This window comes from Periplaneta americana, chromosome 1 (assembly GCF_040183065.1).
Source record: "Periplaneta americana isolate PAMFEO1 chromosome 1, P.americana_PAMFEO1_priV1, whole genome shotgun sequence".
Classification (NCBI taxonomy): Eukaryota; Metazoa; Arthropoda; class Insecta; order Blattodea; family Blattidae; genus Periplaneta; species Periplaneta americana.
Genome location: NC_091117.1, coordinates 225,085,569 through 225,092,400, shown reverse-complemented (window position 1 = coordinate 225,092,400; position 6,832 = coordinate 225,085,569).

The window sequence follows — 6,832 nt, the reverse complement described above, 5'->3', positions numbered from 1 at the left end:
AGTACAGTGCATCAGTTATTCATAGATTTCAAAAAGGCATATGACTCGGTTAAGAGAGAAGTTTTATATGATATTCTTATTGAATTTGGTATTCCCAAGAAACTAGTTCCATTAATTAAAATATGTCTCAGTGAAACTTACAGCAGAGTCCGTATAGGTCAGTTTCTGTCAGATGCGTTTCCAATTCACTGTGGGCTAAAGCAAGGAGATGCACTATCACTTTCACTTTTTAACTTTGTTCTAGAGTATGCCATTAGGAAAGTCCAGGATAACGGAGAGGATTTGGAATTGAACGGGTTACATCAGCTGCTTGTCTATGCGGATGACGTGAATATGTTAGGAGAAAATCCACAAACGATTAGGGAAAACTCGGAAATTCTACTTGAAGCAAGTAAGAAAATAGGTTTTGAAGTAATCTCGAAAAGACAAAGTATATGATTATGTCTCGTGACGAGATATTGTACGAAATTGAAATATAAAAATTGGAAATTTATCCTTTGAAGATGTGGAAAATTTTAAATACCTGGGAGCAACAATAACAAATATAAATGATATTCGGGAGGAAATTAAACACAGAATAAATATGGGAAATGACTGTTATTATTCGGTTGAGAAGATTTTATCATCCAGTCTGTTGTCAAAAATTCTGAAAGTTAGAACTAAAAAAAAAAACAGTTATATTACCGGTTGTCCTTTATGGTTGTGAAACTTGGACTCTGACGTTGAGATGAACAGAGGTTAAGGGTGTTTGAGAATAAGGTGCTTAGGAAAATATTTGGGGCTAAGAGGGATGAAGTTACAGGAGAATGGAGAAAGTTACACAACACAGAACTGCACGCATTGTATTCTTCACCTGACATAATTAGGAACATTAAATCCAGACGTTTGATAGGGGCAGGGCATGTAGTACGTATGGACGAATCCAGAAATGTATATAGAGTGTTAGTTGGGAGACCGGAGGGAAAAAGATCTTTGGGGAGGCCGAGACGTAGATGGGTGAGGGAGGTGAGATACGAGGATGGAGACTGGATTAATCTTGCTCAGGATAGGGACCAATGGCGGGCTTATGTGAGGGCGGCAATGAACCTACGGGTTCCTTAAAAGCCAGTAAGTAAGTATTTGATCTGGAACCTTTAGCAATAATTTCCGTAATTATAAATTTGTGTGATTTATATCAATTCGTACAAATCGCTCACACTTAATCCTTCCTCAAGAGTCATGTTATCACTACGACAGAGAACCGGTTCTCGAGCATTAAGTACAAATCTACACCGTGAAAGTATGTATAAGCCCAACACTTATTTATACGAACTACTTTTCCTTGTAGGCTATAGCGCAATATTAAATTTCACTTCAGGTTTCCAATGACTGGAGATAAGATTAATTAAGAACTTCCCTCACTCGGATAGTTCAGTAGTTACTTTCCTCACAGAAGGTGCTTGGTAGTCGAATTAATTACTGCCGATAACAATCAGGTTCACAAATCAGCTGTTTTACACATTCCACTGATGAAAATTCCGAATTTTTTAAGGTAGCATTTATTATAGGCTATTAATTGTTTAATATAATTGTTATATTCTAATGCATGCTGTATTTTTCCAGACGATGTTACAACATATTTATTTCCGTAGTAAATTGCACAATCAAATATCCATGCATTACTGACGGTAGTGTTCCTTTATAATTCCACTGATAATCTTTCGGAGAGTGTTTTCCTAATATCTTGAGATAGTTCTTGAAATTCCCATGTCTTGTTGCAAAGTGTATTATCGTCAAATCCTGTTCAAATGTTTGCGACATGTTCGCTGATACTGTTTATCCACATTGTGTTGCAATGTTTGCATTCAATTTTCACGCAGACCTCAAGCAACTGGTTTCATTTACCCGGAGCCCCTTTATCTATAGCCTATGTAAGATAATAATTGGCCGCAATTAGTGAATGACTTCCCAATGACTATAAGAAAGTACAGTAATTAATAAAAATGTAAAGCATACAGCTAGGATTCAACATGCGGGAAGAACAAACTAATGTTCAATTATGATAAACTTGCTTCACACGATATTAATAATAATAATAATAATAATAATAATAATAATAATAATAATAATAATAATTTATTTATTTAATCTGGCAGAGCTAAGGCCAGTAGGCCTTCTCTTCCGCCCAGCCAGACTCTAATTCTAATTAAATACATTTGCTTATATAGTTATTACATTAATATCTAGATCATAAAACAACATTAAAGTAAATAATGAAAATTGGATAACTAATGTTAGTGTGACAATAATAAACATTGGTAAGAAATAGTTATAATACTACTACTACTACTACTACTACTACTACTAATAATAATAATAATAATAATAATAATAATAATAATAATAATAATAGTAATAATAATGAGATAATTTAGATATTTATCTGTGATATAAATATATAACAATTAAACATTGAGAAACCTGAAAAAGCTATTATTGTTAACAAGAATTGTTAGAAAAATATCTCGTTACTCTATTCTTCAATTGGTTTGATGTCTGACAGTCCCTGACATTACTCGGTAGGGAATTCCAAAGCCGAGGAACAGCCACAGTGAAAGAAGATGAATATGAGGATGTTCGGTGGGAGGGAATGGATAATATTGAGGAGTGTTGTGATCGTGTGTCTAGGTTATGATGGGTGGATAAATTTTGAAAACGAGACGCAAGATAGACAGGAGTGGAGAAATTCAATATGTGAAAGAGAAGGGAAAGACAGTGGATTTTCCTACGGTCTTCTAGACGGAGCCAGGACAACATTTCGAGGGATGGTGTTACGTGATCAGCCCGGCGAATATTGCAGACGAAACGGACGCACATATTATGAACACGTTGTAGTCTCTGCGCCGAAGTAACGCTTAGGTCAGTAAACAGAATATTAAAGGAAGGTTATAGTTACAGCCTAAGACCTTAAAATTGGATAAATTGGATAATAAAAGAAGACCTTAAAACATCAATTTTTTTTAAATAATGTTTAACATGTGCACCAAATTTTCAAATTTATTTTTATAATTTAAATTTATTGCTAAAATATATTATGTGTGTATTTATTTACACTGAAATTCGGCAAGCACCCGGTGGCAGTGGTACAAACAGTATATTCATTCATTCATTCATTCATTCATTCATTCATTCATTCATTCATTCATTCATTCATTCATTCATTCATTCATTCATCCATTCATTTATTTTATTCCATAGATCTTACATGAGCAATGAAGCTTTAAGATGTGGAACAAGTCAAAATTTTACAATATTACAATTACAATTTTTACAAATTTTTATAGTTTTACAATTTAGTAATTTTCTACAATTTTTACAATTTTGTGCAATTTTTTACAATATTTTGGCGAGATGTAGTGAGATGAGGTGAGGTCCGAGGATTCGCCAAAATATTACCCGGCATTTGCCTTTTGGTTGGGGAAAATCTCGGAAAAACCCAACCAGGTAATCAAATCAAAGGGGGGTAATCTAATCAAAGGAGTTGATGCCAAGGACTCGCCATAGACCATCCGGCTTCAGTCCCACGGCTGTGGAAAACCTCGGAAGAAACCAAAGACCAAAGGGGGATCCAACCCAAGCCCGAACGCAGCTCCGGATCAGCAGCCCAGCGAGTCTGCCGACTGAGCTACATCGATGGCTCTACTAAAAGTATACAATACGTAGCCAATCAGATTATTAAATTTACAAACGCTAACGATCATTCATCAGTTGAGCTATATGTATAATACAAAACAAGTAAGTTAATTAAATTTAAGGCATAAACAATTCAACCAGTAATAAACAATTCAACCAGTATAAACAATACAACAATAAAATTACAATACACAATACTATTAGATACACAATACATTTATACACAATAATTACAATTAATAATAATAATAGTAATAATAATAATAATAATAAATAAAATAACCTAATTAATAAGTGAACCTAATTTTACAATACAACCCACATATGTATAGGCTACGTAAGTTTCACATTGGTATTGATAATAGTCTTTCACTTTACTCTCATCTCACTCACTTCACACTTCACTGACACTTTAGAACACATTTCACTGACACTATATAACACATTTCACTGACACTATAGAACATATTACATTGACACTATAAATTATCACTGATCGAAACTATTCACTACATTGTAAAACAGTAACTTCACTGACTCACCTCGCTTCACTCATACAACAGTTCAAATAAGACAAATAATTACACCCTTATGCATACTTATAAACAGAACTACATTTAAACTAAACTTGCAATTCAAACCAAGGGAGTAACTCGTCAGGCTAAATAAATACATATCATCTCAAAAAATAAATGTCACCTTAATTTTATTTTACACTTTATACACAATGTTCTAAGTTATTCTTGAATCTCCTTAAGGAAGGACAGCCCTCAAAGACCGCTGCAAGTAGGTCATTCCAATCATTTATAGTTCTATAAAAAAATGATAATTTGCCTATATCCGTTTTCTGTTTCCTACATTTGATTTTAAAATCATGATCGTTCCTACCATAGTACGTTGGCTTTTCTAACCGAGCCGTTATGTCTACCCATGCTTTCTGACCTAGATGTGCTCTATACAATGATGTTATTCTAGTTTTCCTACGCCTGTTTTCCAATGTTTCCCATTTAAGTTGTTTTACCGTTTGGTGGAAATATTGTCAGTTGTTTAGTGAACCTTGCAAGTATAACAATAAGGCATCACTTATGAAGAAATTAATCCAGGAGATAATGGGGTAGGGTGGCCAATTCCTTTGTGAGGATAAACTGTAGAATCGCAAGAAATTCCTTTGCGCTCGCTTTGCACAACACATTTCCTTTACGACCCAGACAGGGATCGAATCCGGGCCGTCACTCTGGAACACAGAGTGGAAAACTACTAGGCCACGGGTCTCTTGAAACAATTATTACGTTTATATCCTCATCTGTTTTATCTAGGAATGTTGTCCGTGTTAATTAAATTCGACTAAAGTTCTGTACTGAAAATCTCGAAATTTCAAGGATTTTGAGGAACACTGTACAGCAGACTGAAAAATTACATTCGTCTCTTTTTATACATACATGATCGAAATGATAGCCGTCCAAATCTTGGGTTTAAAATATCGGCATCCTAATCAATTCAAACCAACAAAAAAGAAAATGTAAATTAATGTTAGAAAAATACATAATGAAATTTTAAAAAAGAATATTCTGCGACAAGATGTGGTAGCTACCAAAACGATAAAAAATTATTGAAAATAAATAATATACATTGAATATTATAAAGATGAAAAGAGATGGTGATTGATGATGTTTAATGAAGGTTTTAAAATGGTTGATGCAATTGTCTGAAGAGCTTTTTTTTCAGGAACCTTTAATTTTCTGAGGATCTCCAATGTAAATTTAGGAACTGTTCCTCGCGCACCAAACCTAAGTCCAATGACATTCCAATCTTGAATATTATATTTATGACTGAGATCATCACAGCACGGAAGGTAAATAGCGCGTTTCTCTTCATGTACCTGCTTTGGTTGATCTTCATTAATTTCGAACTAACTGCTAAAAATCACCGCTTCCCAGTTGGCATATTTTGGTAACTGTTAATGAAATGCTGAGACAGAATTTGGTTAATTGATGAACACGAAATAAATTGAAATAAATTCATGTCAATATGTAAAAGTTTAAATGTTATTTATTCCGAAATTGAAAATAATACTAACATTTCTTAGATTAAACAGTTAGTAGTGCATATAGAAAACATAGAGAAAGCAAATGTAACATCTTAACCCCTTTCATTGTTTTTCTCAATTTATAAAAATCAGGCAGTTCCTTTCGTCCCTTTACTATGGAAATAATTATATGAACATTCTATTTGGTCTCATGATGATATTTGAAAGCCGTCCCAACCAGGGTTTAATAATCGGCCTCCTAATCAATTCTAAATTAATATTCATATTAATTTAACTTTTTCTTTCAAAGAAACCCTAGTTAGGTACGCTATCATTGAAACATTTATTGGAAATGTAACAAACAATTTAGGCTACAAGACAAATTACATTTTATAAAGAATATAAGTGATGATTAATTATGCTAATCGATGATTTCAGTGCAGTGGAGGATATCATGTCCAGGTGTTGTCAGGAAATTTTAATTTTCGGAAGACTTCTAAGGACTCCCATGGGATTGTGCCTCTAGCCCCAATCATAATTCCTATAACGTCCCATGTCTTGTACTTATATGACTCTGAATTATGTAGTTTGTTGGAAAGAAAATACACTGCATATTAACACAAAGTCTGTTCATGTTATCATCACTTGGCAGTGTTAAATTTAACACTATGTGACTAGAAACGCGCCATTGTTAACATTACTCGTAACTGAAATAAGTCTTGAAAACTGAGGAAAACATGAAGGTATAGGAACCTTGCGGAAAGGATTAAGTTTGGAAATCCAAATAATCAAAACGTAGGAAACCTGCTTAAGGGGAGAGGATAGTAATTTTTAAAACTTTTTTCTTATTTGGTGTAAAATATTAATTTTTTGTATGTAGAGAGCTCATGGCTATAGCAACTCAACAAAATATAAATATTTTGAATAAATTATTTGGGAGCCAGATTTGAAAAAAAAAATGTACCCAATGCAGGATTTTACTAAACTCGATATATCTAAGCCATTTTTAAAGATAAATTCAAACACTATGTTACAATTTATTTGTAAAAGCACGCTCTACAAACTGTCTGTAACAGAAATTTGATATTAGTTCCTACATTTGTAAAATAAACAATTAAAATTTAATAACATTTT